This window comes from Lutra lutra, chromosome 11 (genome assembly GCF_902655055.1).
Source record: "Lutra lutra chromosome 11, mLutLut1.2, whole genome shotgun sequence".
Taxonomy (NCBI): domain Eukaryota; kingdom Metazoa; phylum Chordata; class Mammalia; order Carnivora; family Mustelidae; genus Lutra; species Lutra lutra.
Window position 1 is genome coordinate 51,452,443 of NC_062288.1, and position 27,278 is coordinate 51,479,720.

General features: G+C 37.2%; 1 protein-coding gene and 1 long non-coding RNA gene across 9 annotated transcripts in view; both read left to right on the top strand.

The window, feature by feature from the left end:
- The window catches only part of HDAC9 (histone deacetylase 9), a 938,635-nt gene that overhangs the window by 188,910 nt on the left and 722,447 nt on the right, over window positions 1-27,278 (top strand). The window lies entirely within an intron of this gene.
- On the top strand, window positions 3,588-8,185 carry LOC125081400 (uncharacterized). The gene is made up of 3 exons (XR_007121672.1): window positions 3,588-3,741; window positions 6,356-6,430; window positions 8,137-8,185. It is a non-coding gene; the product is annotated as an uncharacterized LOC125081400 (long non-coding RNA).

Sequence of the window (27,278 nt, forward strand, 5' to 3'; positions counted from 1 at the left end):
TTAAGATCACCACAGGTGAACTATCTGGAGTCAAAAAAAAAAATCTTTTTATATGCTAGACATTGATTTTGTAGTCAAAATTATCTGTAGTTAGTTCTGGTCCTCCATTTACCAAATACGAGACTTTGGTCAGTTTACTAGTCTTTGGGAAAATTAGTCTCCTCATCTGTGAAATAGATGGAAGAAAACTTAACCCTCAAGATTACTGAGATCATTAAATGAGTTAAAATTTTCAAGTCTTTGGTATTATGGAGACTAGATGAATATGGATTCCTTTCTCATTCACTTCATTTAAATTCAACACTCCCTGTTACTATTGCCCCAGGTAAAAATTTGCTTATCCCTTTTGCAATAAATTGGATGTAGATTTTAGCAGTCTGTTTTTAAGAGTAATTGAATCTTGTGGAGTAGCTAAGATGACCAGCTGAGACATTAACATAACACATTTGACATAAAGTTGATTTCACCCTAAATTGTCTGAGTTGCCAGGCAAGCTTCACTTTATCAAGGAATAAAATGAGAAATCCACAAAGCCAAAGTAACAATAAAAAATACTTTTGAAGCCAAAAGACCAAGTAAAGGCTGCTGTGATAATGGAGAAGATTCTGAAATTCATGAAAAGTACTGCACAATTTTTTGATGTCTTCAGACTTATGAAATATTTTTTTCCTGATGCTCAAAGTAGAAAAGCTGGCCAAAAAGGAAAGGTAAAAAGAAGAATATAAAATTTATCTGTAATTATACCATCCAGAGAGAATTATTCTTCACATACTGGGCTTTTAGTCTTTTTCTCTTGAATATGTGGATACATTTTATTTATAAGGTGGAAGGCTGTGAATGGAGTATGTTTGTGTTCCAAGATGTGGATGGTAATACACCGATGTTTTTGTATCTTTTTTTACTTAACATTGTATTATAAATTTTTTAGCATCATTAAATATTTTCAATATCTTAATTTGTCGAAGTTGTATTATAATCTGTCATGTAGTTATACCCTAATTTCTTTTATTATTCTCCTTATATTGGGCATATGTAGACAATTTGCAGGTGTTCAACATTTTAAAATAACAGTGTAATGGAAATTCATCTACATAAATCATCATTTCACATCTTTTTTTTCCCCCTTAGAAATGATTCTTAGAGTCACTCCCAAAAAGCATGAACTTTTAAAAAGATTCTTGATATACTGTGACAATTTTTTCCTCCAGGGAAGTTTTACCAATTTACATTCCTATCAGTAGTATATGAGGATACTCTTCACCTCATATGCTTATCATCATCTTATATTAGCCTCAACTGAAAGTAAAAATGTTAATCTTTCACAATCTGCATTTATTTGATTACTCGTGAAGCTGAATACCGTGTGTCCTATTTACTGAGGAATACACACACACACACACACACACACACACACACACACGCACAAACATGCACCCCCTCCCAGCAAGTATTAAATATATTGTATTCAGTGGCAGTTTTAAAAATTTTATTTCAATATATGTCAGTAAGCAAGATCTTGTCTAAAAATAATCACCTTAGCAGCAAATTTAGTCAGATGCTTAAAGTGTTTTTAAAGAGACTACATCTGGCATGCTTTCCTCAGAAAGACATGCTGCATGATACTATTCTTATGAGATTTTCATATCACCTTTTATGCTGGGCAAGTGGTAACTGTTGCATTTACCCGGATTCCCCAACAGTGTTGAACTAGAAAACTTTCAAACCTGCAAACATCTGCTTTTGTCATCAAAATTGAAATACATAACTGAAAGGAAAGTTCTAGTTCACAAACTGTATAATCTTCTGATTCTGCAGAATGGAAATGAATAAACTTGAAAACATATTTAAGGACTGAAGCTCTAGTCAGCATATAGCTGAAGACTGGAGAAAGGGTGAATTTCCTTTCAAAGTAAGCACTGGCAAAACTCTACTCTCTAACAAGAAAAAGTAACATTTCCAAAAATCAGATCATCATTTCCACACAGATTTTTATGATTCTAAAAGTTCTTTTCTATACAGCCTGGTGGTACATTTTTATAAATTCCCCCAAATCAGTAGTGATTGCAGAATTTTGAGTGTATATACCTGAGCATTTTAAATGGTCTTACTATGTGTATGACGAGGTCTTAGCTTATTCTTCAAGGATGTCATGTTTGGTCCCTAAGAGGACCAGATTTGAAATGTTTCTAATTTGGGAAAAAATAAGCTTTTATTTGAGTAAAAATAAAGTCTAAGTCTTCAACAGATTGAAGGATAAACTGGCTTATAAAGAAGTTTTTTTTTTTTTAAGATTTTATTTATTTATTCCAGAGAGAGAGAGAGAGTAGGGGGAGGAGCAGAGGGAAAGAGACAAGGAGACTATGCTGAGTGGGGAACCTGATTTGCAGATCAGTCTCAGGACCCTGAGATCATGACCTGAGCTGAAACCAAGAGTCAGACTCTTAACTGACTGAGCCACCTAGCCGCCCCAGAAGAGGGTATTTCTTAAGCTTTAGAAAAAGTTAATAAAATAATTTTATTGAATTCAAACATGACTTCGCTTCTAATATTAATTTTATAAATAGGAAAAAGATAATTAAATTATTAAAGCACCTTCATTTTAAAGGTTAACTTTTAAAATTATTATTATTTAGCTTATAGGGAAATTTATTTTTTTTATTTTTTTTTTACTTTTTTAAAGCCCTAGATCTTTTTTAATCAACAGTTATTTGAGTATTTTCGTTGTCACACATTCAGTCTTAGATCCTGGCCTGTGTGGCCTCCAGCTAGCTGTCTAATAAAGGAGATAAAATAATGTCTGATTATCTGGAGCACAAGGTAGTAAATCCTTTTATTTGGGCACATCCTTCTTCTGATTTGCAGGCAGCTTAATTTTTATATCTGGTCTTTAACCAGGGCTTGACGTGGAGCAGAATTTAGTATTTGAGAGGAATTTTATTTGTTTGTACATTTTAACTGTGGTCCTTTCTGATTGTGTTCAAAGAAATTTTCATAGCTACTGTCCTCTAATGTTTTAAAACTAAGTATACTTTTGGTTGCTTATTACTTATTATAAAACCTTATGTGTTCATTTTAGAAAAATTATTCAGTAGAGAATTCCTGTTAACATGTTGGTAGGTACTCCAGAGTCAGTCCTATATAAGTCATGTATAACTGTTTTTACAAAATGAGATCAAAGTGCTTGGCCACCTGTTTGTTACACTAAATATCATGTCTTTGACATTATGTATTTTATAAATGTTGCTATTTTTCTAATGGACCAAGTAGTTAATGTTAGAGATAACGTTAGCCTGTAGAAAATTTGTGTATGATCCTAAGAGTGTTACGAATCTTTTGAAATGAAATTTCACCTAGAAATCTAGATGTCTAGGGGCACCTGGGTGGCTTAGTCAGTTAAGCATCTACTTCTGGGTCAGTTTGTGGTCTCAGGGTCCTGGGATTGAACCCTACTCCAGCTCCCTGCTCAGCAGGGACTCTGCTTCTCACTCTCCTGCCTGCAGCTCCCCCTGCTTGTGCTCTCTCTTTGTCTCTGCGTCAAATAAATAAATAAATAAAATCTAAAAAAAAAAAAGAAAGAAATCTGGATGTCTATTTTCTCTTGAAAGATGGAAGGCTCTGTACTACTCATAATCTCTGGGTCACAGTGGATAGAAGCTGATGGTAGCCCACATTACCTAAATTTGTGGTCTTTATTTAATGTTTCCTTCACTTTTTGATATTCCTGCCTGACTTCTGAAGCAGGTGAGTTTGCCAAGGGTAGTGGATTTTCTAGGGTAGTAGTTTTTAATGAGGTTGTCTTGGTCTCTAAGGCAAGTGTCAGAAAATTATCGGAATGTTTTCTAGATGCCACAAAGTTCGAAGGGTTCTTCTAGTATTTAGTGGGCTAGTTTCATGGATGTGAGGGTTTGGTAATGTGAGGGACGTTGCTACACGTGGAAAAATTTTTGTGTTATGCATTTCAGTTATTTATTTGGATAGTGGGTGAAACACCTGTTTACAATTATTTGAGCCTAAAAACAAAATTGGCTGCACATATAAAAACTGTTTTATTCCATTTTGGTGTACACTGATTTTCTAGGACTACAACTATCTTATAATTTCACATTTTATTATTAGAGGCTCTATGATGAATTGTTAGCCATTTGGAAAATCATGTCACTGACAACAACATGGCTCATGGTATTTTCACCAACATACACAGCTCTATCAGTATGCATTTGTAGTTCCCTTGTTCAGTATTGAAAAAAGGAAAGTTCATGCTCCTTTGAAATCTTTTATGAATAAGGAATAGTTCTCAGCTCCTACAAGGAATAATAATCATTTTTCATGTTTTCTTTATGTCTGTGGTCTGCGATTTGCCTTAGCATGTTATCTGGACTTCAGTCAATCTTATTTTTCCTTTTACTTAAACATGTGCTAATAAGTCTGGTTCATTGCTTCTTGTCTTAACACTGGATTTTATTCTCATGCCCACTCAACTGTCCAGTCTTTCACTTGCCTACTTTTCTTGTAAGAATACTTCTTATTACTTCTCTTCATCTGGATTTACTCACAGGGTAGTAGGGCAAGCATTGGAAGACTTCTGAGACGTGTAAATATTCATGTGTCAGAGCTCTTTATTGATTTTGAAAAATACGCTGAATAGAGTTCGGATTTAGAATCTTTGAGTTTCATTTTAGGTTAGCAAAAGAGCATTGCAAAATACTTGTTTTAAATGGGAGGGGCTTTGTGCTTGATGAGCTTAGTGCTCTGGGTAGGCATCAAGGATGTATCTAAGTCCTGAGGAGGCTTACAGTCTTCCAGAAAGATACTACATAGAAATAATCTATCATTAGACTGAGAGGATGATGAAATATGCCCTAGGATTTCAAAGGGAGGCAAGTTGGTATGTTTGAATGGAGAAAGGCTTCTGGAAGAGGCTGAAGAATTTCACCTCAATGTAGAAGCCTGGGGAGGCTCTTTTCTGAGAAAGAGAGAGTTAATTCTCTTTTGCTCAAGAGTTCCATGTCTTTTCCTTTTCCTTCCTTGAAGATGCAGAAGCTACACATGTAAGTGAGAGAGTCATGGGTGTGAAATGTTGATTTTAGGTATTTTCTCCTCCTCTTAAACTCAGATACAAAGTTATGACCTTGAGGGCTTAAACTGTGCAATTGTTGCTCTTCAAGGAACTTGTAGCTGGCATCTCAGAACAAGGCATGACTAGTATTTCACCTCAGTCTAGTACATTTTCTTAGCTCTAATTAGAAAACAAACTTACGGAGATGGAAAATAAATTCAGTAGCTCTCCAAAGTTTTTCCTTTCCTTGTTTGATTAGGTGAGTAGGGGGAATACTAAGAAAGGAGAAATTACCATAATGAATTGCTAGCTTCCCTTAGTTTACCAAATTTCACTATTCTTGCAGCTTGCATCACCATCACCACATGTGATTATATAAAACTTCTAGAAGTTCTCTGAAGGGACTCATTTTCAGTTACTCAGCCAATCAAAGGCAAGGGTTAGTGAATGTCAATAACGTTTTGATTTTGGGAAAATCTTTTTCCTGTTACAGTGGGACATACACTTCCAAGTGAGTACTCCATATTTAATTCAAATGCCACACATTGAAATAGCTCAGAAAATTATGTGATATAAAGCTCTGGGGTGACAGTGTTTTGTATATTGCAATCTTTTGGAGTTGGATCGTCACATCAGAATTATTTTATTTCATTAAAATCTGTCTTTAGGTGCTATATTTTCTTTTCATTTACTACAAGTATTTTCAACCTAGAAAACAGGTCAGAGTATTTCTTCAGAAGACATTTATTTAATTTTCCCTTGTCCAGAGGTACATGTCTGCTGCTTGGTCCTGTTTTAATTGCTAATGGCTAAGTCAGGGCCCCAGTTTGTGGAAGTTTCTATATCTGGTAAACTGGCTTTATTCCAGGACAGAAAATTTATCAACAAATGAAACACCAGTGACTTCCCACACGTCCTCTGATTGCATTAAAAAATCCCTTCCCTTCCCACCCAGCTGAGAGTATGCTTGGAGTTTGGAGCTGACAGACATTCTGTCTCTTCCTCCTCCTCATTTTGTAAAATCACTGGTTTCTGTAGTCTGTTAGGCTTCTTATTAATAGTAATAAAATGTTCATTCATTAACTGTCTCATGCCTACGAACTAGATATTGTCACTCTCTTTCCCCTCAAGTTAGACTGTTTTTATAAAGTCGTGCTGTAGCAGAGAAGTGAGCTGGAAAACTGATTTTGGGTCTGTAGCATCAGGTACTTATTTAACCAGTGGGAGGGACTGATAAAATTAGCAAGTTGACTAACCACTTCCCTTCCTTGTGGCTCTTTAATATTATAACGGATACAGAAAAGTTCAGAAGGACTGGGCTAGTTTTCGAAACCACAGCACACTTTGGCAAAGAGGGAATGTACAGCAGAACGGGTAAGTTTCTTCCTTTTAATCTTCTAGGAGAACTGTAAAAACGATAAAGGGTGGAAGTTTTTAAGTTTGATCATGCAAATCATCTTTAGTAGTGTGTAGGCTGTGGAAAGATAAACCTGCTACGAGAAGGGGGAAGCAGAAGGTTTTCTGATCAGCAGCAGTAGCTCCAGGAACAGCAAACATGAGTGGGCAGAAGATTCAACTCCTACAATATCTTCATTGTCCCACATAGGTCACAGTCAAACTCGGGGGGCAGTATACTTGTACTAGTATAATTTTTGAAAGATAAGTTCCTGCACTCTTAGTTCTTGCAATCCAGACTTTGTAACTTCAGTAGAGTCATTGAGTTACTGAACCCAGATGTCCCTCTGGGTTCTGAAACAGCTTAAGGTCTTCAGTTATCTAGCCTATGGTTTAAATTTGCATTGCTTTTAACTTTCTATTATGGAAAATCTCAAATACAAGCAGAAGTAGAGTGTACAGTGCCTAGATTGACCATGCTGTGTCACACAGCTTCAAGAGTTAGGGACTCCGGGTCCACGTTTCATGCACACCTCTGTGGCATGCTCCCCACTTTAGCCCTGTAGCATTGCAATATTTTAAATATGCCAATTCTGAACATTAAATGAAAGAGGCCAAGAATCTCCTCAAGGTTCCTATCCATTCAGTAGTATAAGTTTTAGAGAAATGTCATTGCAGAAAGCTGAATTTTGAGTCAAAAAAAGCAAGATCAACTTTCCAGTTGTTTGGCCAATGGGAGTGGGATTAGAGGAGAGTAGTAAACATTGTGGACTCTGGGGCTAGACTGTTTGGGGTTAAATTTTGGTTCCAGTGTTTTTGAGGAAGCTTCCTGATCTTTCTCTACCTTGGTTTCTTACCTGAAAAAAATGAAGATAAACGAAAGTATTAATTTTTTTGAGGATCGGAGACAATGAGACCCTCTGTACGTGTAAAGACTTGGAAGGTGCTGAGAACAGAGAGTGCTCACTTTGTTAGCTCCACAACTGTTTGCTGAAATGATTAGAGTGATAGAAGGGATGAGCTCTGTTTAGACAGAAAGCTAAACATGTGTCTGAGCATACTTGGTTGTTTTCTGACATTGTTTTCTTTTGATTATTTGATAATGTGAGGCTGGGAAAAGTGTCCATGGAGACATCTTACTTGCTCTTGGGCTCCTTGCCCTTACTCACCAAATTAATTCTCTCTGAAAAGAGTATCAGAGTTTGTCTTTTCCATCCTCTTTCTTTGTGGAAGAGGGAACAGAAATTTGTCTCTGCTCACAGAGCAAGGAGAAGTCAAGTTGAGGGGAGAGTCATGGGCTTCTCTCATCCCTGAGAAGGGATGTATTGTCATTGGATGTATGCAATGCTGCTAGGCCTGGGAGGCTGCCTCACATTTGAACTCTTGTCCTTTCTCTCAGAGACAGAACTCTGTAGACCTACTCAGACCTTCCAGGGCTGCAAGCTGCCTAGATACTTTTCTCATTAGTAATGAGGATGGTGAAATTATGAAGATGGCCACAAGTGGGGAGGTGAGGACCTTCCCCTACTCTGTGGAAATTCTTACTCTTTGTCGTTAATATAAGTACTAATGACTGCTACTGACTGAGCATTTACTGTGTACCTGGCATGGCACTGGGTGGTTTTCTCATTTAATACCCCTAGTATTCCTACATGAAATTTAGTGTTACTATGTTCACTTTATAGATGACGAAACGGAGGCACGGAGAGATGAAGCAGCTTGCCTTTGATTACCCAGCTATAAGAGACAACCAGGATTTTGTTTCAGATCTGTCTGACTTAATCACTTGTTAGAGCATTTGTCCCTAAGAAATCAGTTTATTCATACATATGCAGTCAAAATGCATCCATGATGTTGCTCTTAGACTTCCCAAGGTGAAAGTCATCAGTGTTTCTCTAAACCAAAATGAAGGGAAAAGCTTTTGTCTAGCAATAGATTTCCCACAGTGAATGTTCATAATGCCTAATTATAAGCTGGAAATATGTCAGAAATCTTGACAAATAAAGAGGCTGGTGGGGTGGGGGTGGAGTTACTGCTGTAAGGAAGTAAATATTGAACTGAGAGGGGAAGAAAAGAAATGCTCTTTTAGTAAATTAACCATGCCTCAGTGGTGGATTTAATTTTTAAGGTCATTTGTCTCTCTTGAGTTTTTGTAAACGATGGGTGAAATTCATCTGCGTCAATTTTTAAGAATGTGCAGCCATGTTGTAAAACAAATGATAAACACTGATGCACTGCCGAAATAAAAATTTGGCTGAATCTTCTGGGAGGTTCTGAAGAGAACTGGGTCATGCACTGTCAGACATTTTCGAAGCCTGGGATTGACTTTCAGTGCTTTTTCTTTTAGATTACTGGTACAACTGTAAAAATAGAACCAAATGTGTGAATGAGGGAAGAGGTTAATTTCACAACTTTGGAGAATTTTTTTTTTTTCCCCTCCAGGGGAGTAATGGTGTTTTAAAAAATTTTCCTTTCCTGAAAGGGACACTGTCTGGAATTTCCAGCTAAAAATGAGAACATCAGATATAAAATAATTGACTTCTCTTATCAGGCAATCGGGGTGCATTCAGCAATCTTTCATCTTTATTTTTCCTTCATTGGCTACAGAACTTTTGTCATCTTGATAGGATCAGCCAAGCTTTACTTATAAAAACATTGGAAGAGATTTGAAATCCTGCTATCTTTTTGCAGAGAAAGTAGGGGATAAATGGAGCTGCAACTGCTCCAGGGAGGGAGTAAAGTTGGAAAAGATCATAGTTACAAAGCATCCTTGGATTCTTAAATTTTTGAGAAAGCAAAGAGGCTAGTTAGTACTGGTGACAACAAACCATTATTTTTGAAGAACTGTTCCATTACCTGTGTTTTCTTTTCTCTAATGTCTTTCTCTCATAAGAACACACAGCTGATAACTTGTAAAGGATTCACAGTTGGAAATTTCCATATCTGTGTATGGTTAGAGACAGAGGCAGAACGGCCATTTGGCTTGTCATGGTCACCTTCTTTAGGCACTGATGTAATTTCTGATGGCTTTGGTCACCTCCACCAGTGATGGGATACCAGTGCCTTCATGCTTCTGAATGGACTTTTTCTGTCCTCATCTTTAATATTTGTCACTGCTCTTATGTCACTGCTGTTTTGGGGGTTAGTTGTTTTATTAAAAGTCTTGAATAAAAAAGGCATTTGTTTTTCCTTGAGATGAGTCCTGTGTCTGTCTGTCTGTCTGTCTGTCTCTCTTTCTTTTATCCTTTAGACTCTTTCATCACAAATTTTGAGTATCACCTGCCCTGGAGATTTAGAGATCAATAATCACAGCTTCGACCCTCAGGAAGCTTACAGACTAGTGGGGGAGCAAAACTGCAGGAAGTGAATGAAGTTGTAGTTCATAGAATATATCCTGTCTTCATCGGACTGACAACATTGGGAAAGGGAGTGAATGTGTTAATAAGAGATCAGAGAGCCATGGCGCAAGTTCTCTCACTTTGTGATTTGGAGTATCTTACTAACCTTCCTAAGCCTCAGTTTCTTTACCTGTAAAATGATATCAAACTCATAAGGGCTTTCTGTGAATTGTATAATATGACACATGTTAAAAATTTATATGGCATTCAGTGTATAGTTTGAGGGATCAGGGGAAGTCTCTATCAAAAGGTGGCTCATTTTAAAATGAGTCTGAATGACATAGAAAGATCTTTCTAAGTCACAGGGAAGACTTTCTAAGTCACAAGACTTTCTCTTGTGACTTTCTGAGTCGCATGTGCCAAGTGGTAAGGAGTTTAACTTCTCTGAAGAAGAGAGTAAAGGCCATCGTGGTTGAAATGTTTAAAAACGGGAGAGTTGCTTAGAGGTGTAAGTAACAGAATCAAGATCGTGCAAAGCCTATTAGGTCATGGAGGGGAAGTTGCATATTGTTACAATTGTAATCAGAAATGATTGAAAGCTGACCCTGGAAGTTGCAGGATCTGAATACTACTTTTAAATAGTTAAAAAGTAGAGAATAGGATCTCACAAAGCAGAAGACATATAGAAACAGGTTAGAAAACTCTTAGTAGCTTGAAGTAAGAAGTGCCAGTGGGGAAGGAGGACAGTGGACAGAACTGAGAAATCCAGTATAAGACATAGGATTTGATAAATAATTCGATGTGAAAATAAGGGTGAGGAAAATGTTAATTCTGATCCTAGGGCATGAATAGCTGGATCTAGGGAAGGTCATGTATGAGGATGGCGCAAAGTGGAAGGTGAGCAGACTTGGACATCTCAATTGAAATGCTCTTGGAACGTTGAAGGGAGTACATCAGGGAGGCCACTGATGGCACATAGATGGTATTTGAAGATCTGGAAATAGATACGATCACCTGGGGAGATGGTATGAAGTGAGAACAGCTGAGGAGGGCTCCGTACCCAACCATGGGAAACAACATGATTTAGAAGGCAGGTAGAGGAGAATTGGTGAGTGAAGGGAATGGACGGTTAGCTGTCAGAGAAAATGGAATACAGAAAAGACAGGCTATTTAGAGGAAATGAATGGTTACTTGTATCTAATGCTAATTAAAGAGCTAATAAATTACCAAAAAATGTCATGGGATTTAGTAATGTGGCGCTTATTGGCACACAATAGACAGAAAGTTTAATTTCTTTAAAATGTTATTGCAATTTGACATACTGCATTTTGACATATTGACAATCAATTTTGTTATTGACTAACTGAATATATCAGTGAAGACTGGAGTCATGTTGTTTTCAGTGGCAGTATATTTATAAACTTCCTTATTTATAAATTTCCTTATATTACAAATTTCCTTATTTCCTTATAAAGGTCATGTAGCTGTATAGTATTCAAGGAAATAATAATTAACTTATTCATGTTGGTCTAAATTCATGTCCCTTAATGTGTAAATTGCTTGAACTTAGCACTTTTTTCCTATTTGTATTTCCACTGTCCAGGCTGCTGGGTGCTGTTGCTAAGGGCACCTCTCTAGAGTGTGCCATTCACCAAGGGCAGTGGTTTTCAACCAGGGGGCAGTTGTGTTCTTTGGGAATATTTGGCAATGGCTGGAGACCTTGTGAAGATCACAACTAGGGACTACTGTGCTATTGGCTTCTAGTGGGAAGAGGCCAGGGATGCTGTTAAGTATCCAGCAATGCCCAGGACAACGTCACACAACAAGGAATTATTTGACCCAAAATGTCAATAGCGCTGAGGTTGGGAAACAACACGGACGATGATGCAGCCCCACGTAGCACCCACCATGAGGCACTGGCAGTAGTAGTTCTTGACAAGAGATTTTCTGTAAGAGAGTGGGGATCTCTTTGTTCATTATCTGTGTTTTCAGTAAGTTGATGAGCAAGTAATTTTTGAACTTTGCTTTCATTGTGAGATTTGGTAGAAAGAAGTGGAGAAATAAAAATAAAGTGCATTTGTATGAATTATCTCTGTAGAATTAATTTTCAATATAGAATTTATCTACATGGTTAGAAATAGAGGGCAGTGCTCCACCCAATGGATGTTAGACTTTTTACATCAGAGCTGGAACCTTTTAAATAAAGTTCCTATGCTGGTGTATATTAGGGAAGTTTTGGAATTAAAAAATAATTTTAAAATTTATTAGATTCATTTTTTTAAAAAGCACTTTTAAAAAAAGGATAAAGTTACTTTTTTACTCTTTAAAAAGAGTAAAAAGTTTTTGTTTTCACTTTATTATAAAATAATCTAAAATTATGTGTATGTATAAATATAATGAAATACTAGATACATATAACCAACTTAGGTAACTAATATAACCACTATCATTGCTGTCTCCTCTGTAACTCCGCACCCCAGAAGGGTAAACACAATTCTGAATTTTTGTTTATTGTTCTTTAATTTGTGTTTAAGTTTTACTACATATGTACGTATAGGCAATGAAGATCTAAAATTAGAGCTTTTCGTATGCCTGTGTATATGAAATTAGACCATTATCTTACACCATAAACAAAAATGAACTCAAAATGGATTAAAGACTTACGTCTAATAACTTAAACTATAAAACTCCCAGGAAAAAAAAATACAGAAGAAAAGCTTCATAACATTACTCTTGGCAACGATTTCTTGTATATGACACCAAAAGCACAAGCAGCAAAAGCAAAAATAAACAGGTTCTGCATAGCAAAGGAAACCATCAACAGAACGAAAATGCAGTTTACAGAATGGGAGACAATATTTATGAACCACGTATCTTATTTACAAGGAGTTAATATCCAAAAAATGTAAGAAACTCCTACAACTCATTGGCAAACATAAACAAATAACCTGATTAAAATAGGCAAAGGACTTGAATAGCTGTTTCTCCAAAGAAGACAATACAGATGGCTAACAGGTGTATGAAAAGATGCTCACTATTGCTAATTATCAGGGAAATACAAGTCAAAACAATGATATATCACCTCCCAGCTATTTGGTGGACATTAAGAAAAAAACAGAAAATAGCAAATGTTGGTGAGGATGTGGAGAAATTGGAACCCCTATGCACTGTTGATGGGAATGCAATATGGTGCAGCTGTGGAAAATAGTATCCTAGAACAACCATATGATCCACCAGTCATACTTCTGGGTGCATATCCAAAAGAGCTGAAGTCTGGATCTTAAGGAAGTATTAGCACTCCTGTATTCACTGCAATATTCAGTTCACAATAGCCAACAGGCAGAAACAACCTAAATGTCCGTCAACAGACAAAACGGATAGAGAGAATGTGACATAAATGCTCTGGAGTATTATTTCCCCATAGAAAGTATGTCCTGTCATATACTACAACATGGAGTAACCTTAAGTAACTTACGCTAAGTGAAATGAGCCAGTTACAGAAGGACAAATTCTGCCTGATTCCATTTATTATGCAAATGATGTAGAGTCAAACTCACAGAGAAATAAAGCAGTAATGGTGGTTGCCAGGGATCAGGGGTAGGGAAAAATGGGAAGTTGCTCTTCAACGGGTACAAAATTTCAGTCAAGCAAGATGAAAAAGTTCTAGGTATTCGATGTACAACATTGTAGTTATAGTGAGTACTATATAACATACTTTACATGACACTTCAGAGTTGTTATGAGAGTAGATCTCTTGCTGCGTGGGTTGTGGGTTTTTTTGTTTTGTTTTGTTTTGTTTTGTAACCACAATTTAAAAAAATATCTGTGCCTTTAGGATGGACTGCCAAGGCGAAGGGTGGAAGGAATAAAACGAGTTCAGTGACAGAAACGTAGGCATGTGGTGAGGACAGGGGCGTCATTAGAAATGAGTAGACCTCTTTTATGACTGACTGCACACCTGGATAAGGAAGAGCCTAAGATCAAAAGGGCAGTGTTTTAAACATGGTGATACAATGGAGGTTTTATTAACAAACACACAGAAGGAGAGGAGACAAGGAATGCACAGAGTGAGATTGATTTTGTATCTGTGCCTTCCTTCAGGAAGATGAGGTACCGTGTTCATTATCTGGATTTGCCCTTGTCCTGGCAGCAGGACACTGAAGAGTTTCTCTCTCAGGGCAGTTCCAGAGTGGGGTTAATCATGATCAAGATGGCAGAACTGGAGATGGCTATCTGAGGGTCTTCAGGGTGGGATGAGAGTAAAGTCTGCATGAAAGGAAAAGAGATATGACATTTGGGGAGTGCCCACAGATAATGTTGGGATTAAGAAAAAAAAATCATGAAATTTTCCTGTTGCTTTTTGTTTATTTTTATTTTAAAATGCTCTATCAGTTTATTTCTATTCCATAGACTTCCTCTGTCTGGCTTTACAGTATGCATTACTGTAGCCGATTAACATTCAAAACTAGGTTGTGACAGTAAATATATGGATTGATTCGTAATTTTTATATGACTTGGAACAACTTTTTACCTCTGATTAAGAGGGTTAATTATCCAAAAAACCCGAAGAGGCATCAGTGCTAGGCTGATTGTAACATCAGCAAAGTTGCTTTCCAGGTCTGCCATTTACCATTTCCCTTTTTGTTGGTTTCTTTGATCCTAAATTTCTTCCTCTTCAAACTAAAAAGTTGGTCTTAAAATCATTTAAAGACATTTTCTCTTCCTTTTGATCTTTTCTCTCTTTTAACCTTCATGAACATTTTTCCGACCTGTTAGGGCCTAAACCTGAGGGACTTCACTCTTCTTTCCTCCCTCACACACAACTGTTAGAGTTCTACATTCCTTTTTCTCAGAGGCCTGCTAGTTACTGATGCTAATGTGTCAAGTCTGTATTATTCACAGTAATTCACAATACGCTATTATTGGCGTAATGTATTCACGCCCAGATGGTATCTTCATTGGGGGCTTCATTGCTTGCAACTAAAGTGGTGCTTTAAGGGTGGACTACTCAGGTATCATGGCAGATGATATGTTAACATGGCAGGTCTATGTTAGTAGTATTTATTTTCACAAGTATATTTTTGGTCCATATTTATCCTAACCTCTGTCAACATAACATTAGAAATGAAAAGATCTATATTTTTGCATTTTTGAGAGGATTTTTATCTTCTTTAAAAATTTTTTTAAAAGATTTTATTTATTTATTTGACAGAGATCACAAATAGACAGAGAGGCAGGCGGGGGGGGGGGGGGTAACAGGCTCCCCGCCAAGCAGAGAGCCCAATGCAGGGCTTGATCCCAGGACGCTGAAATTATTACCTGAGCTGAAGACAGAGGCTTAACCCACTGAGCCACCCAGGCACCCCTTTTGAGAGGATTTAAAAAAAGATTGATTTATTTATCTCTGGAGAGAGCTTGTGCGTGTGCACGAGTAGGGGGAAGCACGGAGGATGAGGGAGTGAGAGAATCTGCTGCAGACTCTGCCCTGAGCCAGAGCCCACTCACCTGTGAGTTCAGTCTCTGAACCCCCAGATCCTCACCTGAGCCGAAAGCAAGAGTGGGTCTCTGAACCCACTGAGCCACCCAGGTGCCCCACTGGAGATGATTTCCAAAGAAATTTTTACTTTGAAAATAGTTAACTTTTTTAAAAAATTCAACTTGTACTTGAGTTAATTAAATGGGTCTTTAAATCAGTTTTTATGTCATCGCGTTGCTGTGTGGGGCACTAGGCAGATGCGACAGCTGCTAGATGTCTCAATATTCCCATATGAAAAGTTACAGAAATAGTAAACCTGCTATTTTAGGATTACCTATAAGAAAACTAAAATTTTATTGAAAACGTTATACCAGAACTCTGTTCTGTAATAACACTATGAATAAAAACCCAGTAAGAAGGGGAAAAAGTATTTTATATTGATAGCTTGGACTGAATCTGTTTAGTTCAAAATGCTAAGAGTTAGATTTCGGGCTTTTCTAGAACCCAACTTTTTTTTTTTTTTTTTTTAAGATTTTATTTATTTGACAGAGAGAGAGAGATCACAAGTAGGCAGAGAGGCAGGCAGAGAGAGAGAGAGAGGAGGAAGCAGGCTCCCCACTGAGCAGAGAGCCCGATGCGGGGCTCGATCCTAGAACCCTGAGATCATGACCTGAGCCGAAGGCAGAGGCTTTAACCCACTGAGCCGCCCAGGCGCCCCTAGAACCCAACTTTTTAAAGTTTCAAATGAATAAAGATATTTATATAATTAAAATTCAGTTTATTATGAAAAACTGAATTAAGATGACAGTGAAAGAACAGCCTCAGGTGTGTGACTCTGCATTTTAAAGTGATACATTTAATGTTTATGCAAGAGTAAGAGGTTTTATTTTTTTAATTTACTTTAAAAAGTGATTAGCACCTTCGCTGTACAGTTCCCAAGTTTTTTTTTTTTTTTTGTAACACTGCATAAAATTTGAAGTATTTTTTTTACTTCAAAATTTGACCTACTTAGAAAGTCCTGATACTTCCAATGTAATATATTCCCTCAGTTTTGTAAGCGCCTTTGGGTAATGTATTGGAGAGGCAAGTAATCTCATCAAGAAGCGTAATGGACCCTATCACATTTCAAGATATATTTTTTTCTACTACTTCTGCTTCAAATTTAGTTCTGTGTTTAATGATACCACACTCTACTGGCAAGGGTACTTTTCCAGTACTTTAACTCTCTTTGCATACAAATGGCATTTTTGGTCTGGCTACCATGGCAGATCTTTTCCTTGAAATTAGGTGACAAAATTTGATTTTTTACAGTCTGGGGGGGAAGTGTTTGTTCTTCTTGAGGGGTTTAGAGGAAGAAAGGTTGTCACTAAATAAAATGCATGGCTTGACAAAATTTGGAAAGTGGGTGGGTGCCAGCTCAAGAAGGCAGGAATAAACTCCTGCTTGGTTGAAAAATATGGTTGGTCTGATGTAAAGGGAAGTCTGCAGGATCAATCATCTGGGGCTCTAGGCTGCACAGAGAAAGTCCCCCTGGCCCCGCCATTCGCCTTCACCTTAGCAAACACTCCTCCCCTGCTCAATTCCAGCGAGCTGCCTATTTTAGTCATAGATGTTAAATTTTGAAGGCTTCTCAAGAGACTCTTGTGACAAGTTAGATATTCTTTATTATCTAGACTTTTGCCAATGAAATACTTTAGGTCCCAAGAGATATTAAGTAACTTCCCAGGAGCTCAGGTATCACCACCCTAGAAGTCAAGTTTTCTTCCTCTTAGAGCAGTGTTTCTCCAGATGGAATGTAAGGGTAAAATGTGATTTTAATTGGTGGAAGGCATACTTCTGTAAGAATCAGATTTCCTTTGACTTACCAGTGCTTTAATGAAAAAATGCAGTGAACCAAAGGATGTTTTATTTTTTTTTTTTTTAAGATTTTATTTATTTATTTGACAGACAGAGATCACAAGTAGGCAGAGAGGGAGGCAGAGAGAGAGGGAGGGGGAAGCAGGCTCCCTGCCAAGCAGAGAGCCTGATGCGGGGCTTGATCCCAGGACCCTGGGATCATGACCTGAGCCAAAGGCAGAGGCTTTAACCCACTGAGCCACCCAGGCGCCCCCAAAGGATGTTTTATTTTTCATTTTTATTTTTTTAAAGATTTTATTTGTTTATTTGACAGAGATCACAAGTAGACAGAGAGGCAGGCAGAGAAAGAGAGAGAGGGAAGCAGGCTCCCTGCTGAGCAGAGAGCCCGATGAGGGACTTGATCCCAGGACCCTGAGATCATGACCTGAGCTGAAGGCAGCAGCTTAACCCACTGAGCCACCCAGGCGCCCCCCAAAGGATGTTTTAAAAGAAGGTTGTGTAAGCCACTGCAGAAGAATATGTCATGACATTGGAAATATTTTCTGTATGCTAAGTAGAAAAAAGATTATAAAGCAATGTGTTCATTTATAGGTGGGATTTTTTTTTTAATAAGAGTAAGGCATAACATAAGAACCAATTGTGTTTCTGTTTGCAGGTATCTTAAATAAATATCTTAATAAATATAAATTTTAAAGTTCTTATACTATATTCAAAACTATTCTAAGTAAACAAGTAGGTTCTATTAAAGCTTGGCACAGCCTAATCTGTGCTTACTAGAAAAAAAATGGTTATATATTTTGGAAGACAAATATGATTTCAGATATGTAACTGACAAAAAATTACTTTTAGGAGCAACAGTCATTTTATTAATGTTTGTGAAACTGCAGTTGAAAACTCTGAAATTATGGATTCTAGTTAATAAAGAAGCACTCACACAATTCTTCATGAACCAGGCTGAGAAAAAAATACTGTCAAAAATATTAAGTAGAGTTCAAGAATTTAATTTGTTTCGTTAAAACTGAAGTTAAGAAATGAAAACGTATTTGTTCTTTAGGTGAAACCACTTTTTCCTGCAGTGCGATTTTAATTTTTATTTTTAAAAGATTTTACTTATTTATTTGACAGAGAGATCACAAGTAGGCAGAGAGGCAGGCAGAGAGAGAGAGAAAGAGAGGGGGAAGCAGGGTCCCCACTGAGCAGAGATCCTGATGCAGGGCTGGATCCCAGGACCCTGAGATCATGACCTGAGCCGAGGCTTTAACCCACTGAGCCACACAGGTGCCCCTGCACTGCAGTTTTTAAAAAGAAAATGTTTATTGCATGTGCATTTGGATGACCATATAATACTCATTCTGTGTAAAATTGCTTAAAAGAATATTCCTTCAAGTTAACTCATTCAGTTGGAACTTTCCAGCTTCTCAATATAAGCATCAGAATTACATTTTAAGGTAATAATATTGTGAGTTGTTGTGTAAGTGATTTGAAGATATAATGTCTATATTTTTAGATGGAGCAAGTTAATGGTAGTTGAAGTTGAATTTTATAATAGAACACAAAGTTGTCTTTATTTTAACCTTACGCTAAATGTAGTTACAGCAAAAAACAATCTAGACACAGATTTTTTTTTTTGCATAAATTGATTTAATCCTCTATTTTATTCCAGAGACTTACTTAGTTTTCATTTAGGTATCCCACTGGGAATAGTAAACAACTTAATACTTTTCTTCCGTATTACATCCAAGCATTTAAATATAGAAAGAGACCAAAACTGCGACTTCTACTGTATTTGAATGTATGAATTTACATATAAATGTACAACAGTAAACATGTGTATAGAGTGCATCACCATACTCTATACACATGTTTACTGTTGTACTTGTAACTTAATGCTACAGAGACAAAGAGATCAAAGTAAATCTGCCAGCCCGTACTCCTATTTTCCAAATAGGTACTAATGTTTAATAATGAGGGTGATCAAATGATACAATGGGAAAAGGTCTATTTTGTTATTTAGGTGTTCTCAGATGGTAAGGTCTTGTGTTTCCCTGTTCCTTCTCCACTACGACAAAATACAGTATAAAAGAAAATGGATTTTGTATAAATCTTATAACAGGATTTTTTGCTTATATATTTGACAAAGTAATTCATTTAAATATTTGGTGATTTGAAATCATATGTATTGTCGTATGTTTATCTAAAATACTGAGATATTGAAAACAGAGGTCTTACCATCAGTTGGAAATTTCCTTAAGGGGAAATTTATCTTCTAACTTTTAAGAGCCCAAGCTGCAATTAAGTAGACAGTGTGCATGTGATTAATAATACTCCCCAGTCTGCTTGTTTGTTTACACTCCTGGGTCAGTGCTGCTGATTTTATGCACTTAATTGCCACTTGTGACGTATGCCCATGTGCATGGTTCTCTAATCATGGCTCCAGTGGGGACTCACTTGGCATATGTAGTTTTTATGCATCATTTCAGTCAGAAAATGAGAAAAACTTCAGATAATGATATTAAGTGTGTGATATGTTCGTTTTGGGTTAAGTCGTTGCTGATATGTGTGGTGTGGTTTGAGTGAGGAGTCAGGACATTATGGAAAGGGAATTGGTCTTGGAGCCAAGGGGATTTGGGTTTTAAAATGATACCATTAACTAGTGAGTGACATTCACAAATTGACTACATTTCTGAGTTCTCATTTATGATGTCTACTTTGTTAAGGTGGTAGTGAAAGTAAAATTAAATAATTTATGTCAAAGTTGACCCTGACCTTCTGGAAGGCATAGCCAGTGTCTGGTCTCTAGTAATGCGCAGTGTTTATGGCATAGTGAGTGCTCAGGAATTACTTGTTTGAATTAATTAAGGCTCTTAGAATATTGGTAGGCGTTCAACAAGTGTTAGTTTCATTCTCTTCTCTTTTTGGGGTTCTATATCTGGATGATTTACTAGCTCTGACTATTTCAGACTTCAGTTAAGTAACTTTTGTGGAGGATCCTAATTTCCCACATATATAATATTAAGGGTGATTTCTGTCAATTGGTCTTTGGTACCTTCTCCTAAAAGCATATAATTTTCTGGATGCAATAGCATAAATTAGCCATTAAGAGACTGATGGTTTTTCACAGAAAGGGCAGAACACAAGCTCATGTAATTATTAAGAGTGTAATAAATGTATCCCCACTGTAACATAGTCAAGTAGCTAGCATAATAATCTGTTAAGTTTTTAAAGATGGCAACGGAGTAGTTATGGAATGAGGTCTTAAATTCTTTATGGTGAAAAGCATAAGGTAGGAGTCCATGGTAGGGATTGTTAGCTGTCTACTAAAATCCATTCCCCCTTGTTCTTTGGAAATGAAATTGCACATGAGCACATGGCTGACCAGGTAGGCCTTGTAATTCTCAGTCCCCATTTGAGGTAGGTGTGGCCATGTGACTAAGTTCTTATGAAGTGATTGTGAGTGATGTGTATCACTTCTTGGATCTGTGCTTTAAGATGTTCACTTGTTACTCTCTTGTGTTCTTCCCTCTCCTACTGGCTAGAACTTTAGGTGGTTTTGATCCTGCTTCAACCATACCATTTCTTGGAAATGTCAGGGCAAGAGGAGAAAAGAGTATTGGTCACTGAGGGCACTGCCAATCTGGAAGGCTACACAAGGGGAAAATAAACTTCTCTGTTGTTTAAACCACTGTATTTTTTAGTTTCTTCGTTATATAGCAGGTTAAGTTAAACCCTGACTGATATGGAGTCCCATAGATTTTGGTTGATCTGAGCTCTGCCATTATGAGTAATGTGATCTTAGTCTCCAAGATTCAGTGACCTCATGTGTTACATGGTACTATCGTGGGATTATGTAAGAGTTCAGAAGTTCAGCATTTAGGGGCACCTGGTGGGCTCTGTCAGGAGAGCATTTGACTTTTGAACTTGGGGTTGTGAGTTCACTACACCTATGTGGGGGGTAGAGAATACTTAAATAAGTAAGACTTAAAAAAAAGCTCAACATTTACAATATACCAGATACAATGCTAAGTGTGTTCTGTCATTTAATGTTCATGACCAATTTATAAGCTAGGGATTATTATCTGGATTTTATAAATGGGAACTCTGAGGAATGATGATTATAAAGTACTTTCCCAAAGGTCTAGGGCTGGTAATGATGCATTCAAGTGTTAATTTTAGGCTGTTTGATTCCAGAGCTCACAATCATAAATAGTACCAACTGCAATTAGCACAGTGCCAGGAAAATACTAAGCATTCAGTAAATACTGATGGTGTTACTAATTCATTTGGCAAACACTAGTTGAAGGTCTTGGATAGGTGAGATATAATGAATCATGCTGTGGGGACCTCAAGGCTGTCCTTTTCTTCAGACCCAACAGGTTAATAGTCTAGAAGATACATACATAGACAAGTCATTACAGTATAAATGCTGCATGAAGGTTGAAGAGAAGTAGTTTTTCTGTGACAAAAAGGAAATATGGATCATTGAATCTTAGATTACCATAAATCCATGGAACATAACACTTTTTACCCTTTTATATTAAATTAATGCTTAGTAACTCAAGAACATATGTCAATATCAATGGAGACAGAGTGGTAATCTAGTTTTACCTATCTAAGTCTTGTGACTTCCCCAGGAGGAATTTTCAAACAGAATGGAAGGGTGGGATTCTAAATGAAAGATCTGTCAGAACCAACGTGCTCTCCTGGATGTTCGTCTATGCTCTCCACTCCCTTTTCCATATTCCTATTGGAATAGGGCAAAATATTTAAGAGGTTGCATTTCTAAGTGATGTTTCCTGCTAAGAAAAATAATATTTCTTGCTTATCTGCTTATTCTTTAGGGCAGAAGGACCTTTCCTGACCATTTGGGCAGCCCCTTTGCCTCCTGGCCGTTCTTGTCTACTGGACTCTGTGTTGTTCTTTCATGGCCTCACTTTTTATAATTCTCATCTTACTTTTTTTATCTTCTTTCATTTGTACCCTCAACCATACATGACACACAGCAAAAACCTTGTTTTCTCTCCGGTATGTACTGGTCTGCTATGCTAATGCCTGACAAGAGCAGGTGTTCAATAAACAATTTGTTGGATAAGAAAATGTATGAGTGATGCTAGGTTTGAGTAAAAGAGAAATGAATTTTCTTGGTTTCTTCTACATTCTATATCAACCTTGAAGACTAGGAAACTGGAAACATGTTTTGGAACAGTGGATTTCTGCTTAGAAGCCAGAAAGCTAGATTCAGATTTGCTGGTCCTTTTCTCTCATTCTGCCAAACCATGTGTGTCCAGAGAACCATATCTAAATCCTAAGCTAAATAAAGTATGACTCCCCTTTTATCAGCAGGTTTTCTGCTCTGTAAGGCAATGGAGAAGTAGTAATCAGTAGCCATTTGAATGGCACAAAACTCTGTTCTATGCTGTGGAAGATAAAGAGGAGCAAAGTTTCTGATCCCTAAGGTGAGTGCCTAGTAGATGAGAAGGTAAGATATATAGGTAACACATCACGTGATACAGAACACATAAAAGTAAAGGTATAATTGTTTCAAGTTTCAGGAAAGGAAGCTGGCCTAATGAGCTGGGCTGATCAGGAAAATTTGAATATGGATGAGGGGTGAAAGGGGTACTTTCTGGGTCTTGAGAGACTATTACAACAAGAGAAGTAACTTGAGCCAAGGTGAGTAGGCTGAAACACCAGCTTGAGTTCATCCCTACCCCAAGCAGGCCCCAAGGCAAGGATTAAATTTAAACTATTTAGAAATAGTCCAAGAAACTCTAATAGGGAAAATGGGAAAGAGAGTGGAAGACAGTGGGGGTGACAGTGTGTATGGGGGAAGATACCAAGTAAGTTACTATGCTGGATAACTAAAGCTTAATTCTACTGGGAACTGAGGGAGAAAATACACAAAATGCACATCAGAAATATTCTACCCAGGGGAGGGAACTGAGATATTTATATGCCAACTCTTGACTCTAGCCATTGGTTGAGCACTGCTGGGCAGGACTCAGGGTTGGGCATGTGGGAGTATGGGGTTATGTCCCCAGCCCTTCTGGCCACTGGAAAAGAAATACAGGCACTGGCAGTTGGAAATTGAAGTCTGGCCAGGATTTTCTGCATGGTAGAGGCAAGTAGATGTGGGGGATCCATCAATAGCATCTACTATAGCATGTTTTCAGAAACAGATCTTAGTGAAGCAGCTTTAGACATGCTCCCAAACTGCATTTATGTGGTTCTAAAGTTTGTAGCATTTGTAAGAAAATAACAGAGAGCAGTAAGACACATTTAACTAACAATGAGTAATTTAGGGGTCTTTGAAATTGATCAGTAGATTCTGAAGCCTTTCTACAGCTCTGGGGTCTCCTCACCTACCAGTTTTTATGCCACTGCTGAATATTTTTCTCAAACACCTTTTAATCAAGGCACCTCCCTACTCAACAACTCTTGGATGGATACTAGTGCTGGAAAGGATTAACTCCTGCCAGTCTTAACCAGACTTTAAGACTTTCGTTATCTTCTCAACTATTTAGTTTCATCAGTATTTTCTCAAATAGCAATCCTTCACTTCAACCGTGTTGTATGTATAATCACTCTGCTCTTTCTGGCTCCTGGTATTCTGGACACGTGAAACGTCTCAAGTCAAAATTTTCCAGTTCTACGTGTCTGCTTAAGGAGTCCTCTTAATGCAGCTGTCTCTTTATGGTCATTTGAACCAGCAGTGACCTCACGCCTTGTCCTCACTGCACAGTTCACATTGTGACATGTCTTGCATTAATTAGTTGAGTTGTTATTTTCACTTTTATTATTAAACTTGTTGTGTGCTTATGTCTTGGGTCCCCAGCTAGATTGTAAACTCTTTGAGAGGGTTGGTGAGACTACCTGTCTTGAAGCCATACTTCCTGGGTTCACCCACTTCTGAGTTTTGTGTCCATGGGCAAGTAATTGATACCTCCATCTGCGTGGACATTGACACTGATCAGTTGAAGACAACAAAAGGCATGCACATAAATGAGACTTCTACCTGATTCACAGTAGAGAAGACTCTTAGTACAATAATCCCTAGAACTTGACTTCTGTGGAAGTAATGGTAATTGTTTACGGTCAATTTTTTTTTTTTTTTTTAAGTTAGTGCTCTTCTTGCTATACTGTGTCATTTTCTCACACTAAGTGCTTAGCTGTCCTTGGATTCCAAAAACCTTTTCTGACATTATAAAATTGTAACAATCATAACAATTAGAAAATTGTAACAATCAACAGTGATATTTTCAAAGCAGTAATCCCACACAGAAAAACAATGTGTATCAGTTGCTAACACCAAAGATCATTGTGTGAAAAGAAAGCTATGAGTCTGTGATTCTTCACCTGGCCCGCTGTACTTTCTAGATAATTAAAATACTTGAAGTCATGCAAAAAGTACAAGTAGAGAATTATTTCTGAAGCAGGCAAATACACATACATATGAAAATGAAAATGTTACAAATAAGTTAGTCTCTGTTAGAAGTTATAATTCTGAAGAAGGATTAAAAAAACTTTATGCAAAACCAATTTCCTCAATTTAGGTAAAATTTTCAGCACTTTGCTTTCGTTTACATTTGTATTCCCAACTAGTTTAAACATTTTAACAGTGTTATGAACCAATTTTGATGGTTAAAGACTTCTTAATTCCTCTAATGAACTTTGTTGTGGCAATCTAGATTACTTAGAATGTGAAATTTGTAAAACCAAGCCTACATAGAATATTTTAAACATCGAAGAGGAAAAAATTTCACTGTTTTAACCCTGTTTCATTCATAGTCATGTAGGTTTGTTTGACTAGGTACAAGAAAGGAAATTCTTCTTACGAGAATAAAGTTCAATGCTGGTCTGTAGTTACTTAACCTTTGGAGAGTTTATAGCAAACAGTAATATTTGCTACAAATATAGCATACTTCCTCCTAAAGTGATATGTGACCTGCATTTAAGACATAAGAGTAAATTTTAAATTCCTTTAAGATGCAGAAGTTTTGGTAGCATCTATAGATAGTTGGAGAAAATTCTACTTTATGGAAAATCTTAGGTGGGTCTGACCTGGAAAGGACATTCTGTTAGTGCTTTCTGTGTGCTAGATTTATAACAAAAAGAACTAGAGAATATATAAATCCAGAATGTAAGTTATATATATATTATTGATATGAAAACTCTCTAGCCATTATTTTCCCTCTTATTCAAACTGTCTCCCAATATACACTCAAATTGTGGAGATTATTCTGAGTTTTTATGGATGAATATGAAAACAGGAAAATTGAGTCATTGGATGCCTTCTTAGTGTCATAACTTAAGTCTGCTTTATAAGGTAGGTTTTCCCTGTGTGGGCAGATGTAGGAACTGAGGCCCAGAAACATTAGGAATCTTGTACTAGGTCACATGGATGAGAAGGAGATAATTCCAGATCCCAAGGTCCTTATGCTAGTTAAGGTCTCTACATCAATCATATCATTAATATTTTATTGCAAAATTGTAGGTTTACTGAGGGTGAGCAGAATTATTTGTAAAGCTGGGGTTGTTTTATGCTGTTTGGAAAGAATCAAAATATGTCATTTCTAGGACAATCAAATGTTCAGCCCTTTATGCAGTATTCGTTTTTCTCTACCGAGTGTACATTTATCCTTGGTTTAAACACCCATTTCCTTCAAGGTCTTTCTAACAAGACTACAGATTTCCCAAAAAATATATTGTGTTGGTGACAGTTTATTCACCTTACTTACATAGTTCGAGGAACTGCTTGTTTAAATTTAGATACTGTTTCTGATGAAATGTTTTGACAAAGTAATACCAGCTTGATACTATTTAAAATATTTTGACAGATGGGAAAATTGTTTCAGTCTGAGTTGAGCAATACCTTATTGCAGTATTTTGCCAGTCAGAAAAAAATGGGAAAGGTAGCCTCACTGTTCCTGAAAATAACATCCTTCCATTCTCCTTGAGAACAGAAAGGCCTCCATTCAGTCACAGATTACAGTATGTGTGGCATGTATGTTAAGAATTCATGCAATTTAAATAGAGGGAACATTTGGGGATTATTTCCAAACAGGGAACATTTATTGTTCTGTAAGCAAACAGTACCTAAAGAACTTTTAGGAAAATTTGTTATTATAGCACTTCATCAGAACCTTCTCATGCCCTACTGAGTGTGTTCTCAATTAATGATGCTACATCACTAGGATTTAAAAACTGCTTTGTTGAAAAACATAATCCTCAGATCCAAATACTTTTTTATGTCTTGAATTTTGGGGGATGCTATTGTAATGAAGGTACTTTTTTTAAAACTTCCAGATTAGTTGCAAAGGAGTAAAATATAGGTGACTCTTGTTTTAGTTATATTAAGCAAATGTGTTGAGGATATGGGAGGGCAGCAGTTCTCAGAGTGTGGTCACTGGACCAGGATTATCAGCTTCACTTGGAAAACTTGAAAGAAGTGCACATTCTCAGGCTTCACCCCTGGCCTTCAACCATCTGCGTCCATTGGGGATGGCTGATCATCAGGCCTTCCTGGTCATTCTGATGCTTGCTGCCATTTGATAGCTACCGAGATAGAATAGAGGCTTTCAAACTATCTCACAGAGCTCCTTTAATTTTGCCATCCAGAAGGGGAAGGAATTACTGGGGAACGATCAGGAAAAGTTTCCCAGGCTCCCCTCATGACTTTGTCAACTAGGGGAAGCTTGGTTTTCTGTTTCACATATCACAAGTTTTTATGTTGGGTTCTGCCACTAAACACAGTTTTAAAAACCACTGGGATACATCTTGCTTTGGAGGAGAATGTTTGGTGGCCCAGGAAGTCTTCCCAGGGTGACAGGATCTCTTAGTGTGTCCGTATCATTCTAGCCAGGTTGTCTTGAAATTGGGTTTGGTCAGTAAAAAAAAAAAAAGAATTGGTCTGTGTCTCAGCAGTAGCTTCTTGCTCACCAGACTCCCAAGGAACATATGTATAAATCAGAATGCCTCTTTTATTTTTCAAATTACAATGAGAAGCATAGAAGTAAAACTTACATGATGCTCATGTTAACCCCTCCCATCTAGTCTCAGTGCACACAAGTTGACATCTAGAGTTGGAGGGATCTCTGTCCTGTGATGAGATTCAGTCCCCTCCTTCTGTACATTCCTGTAGCTGAGAGGCAGAAGTAAT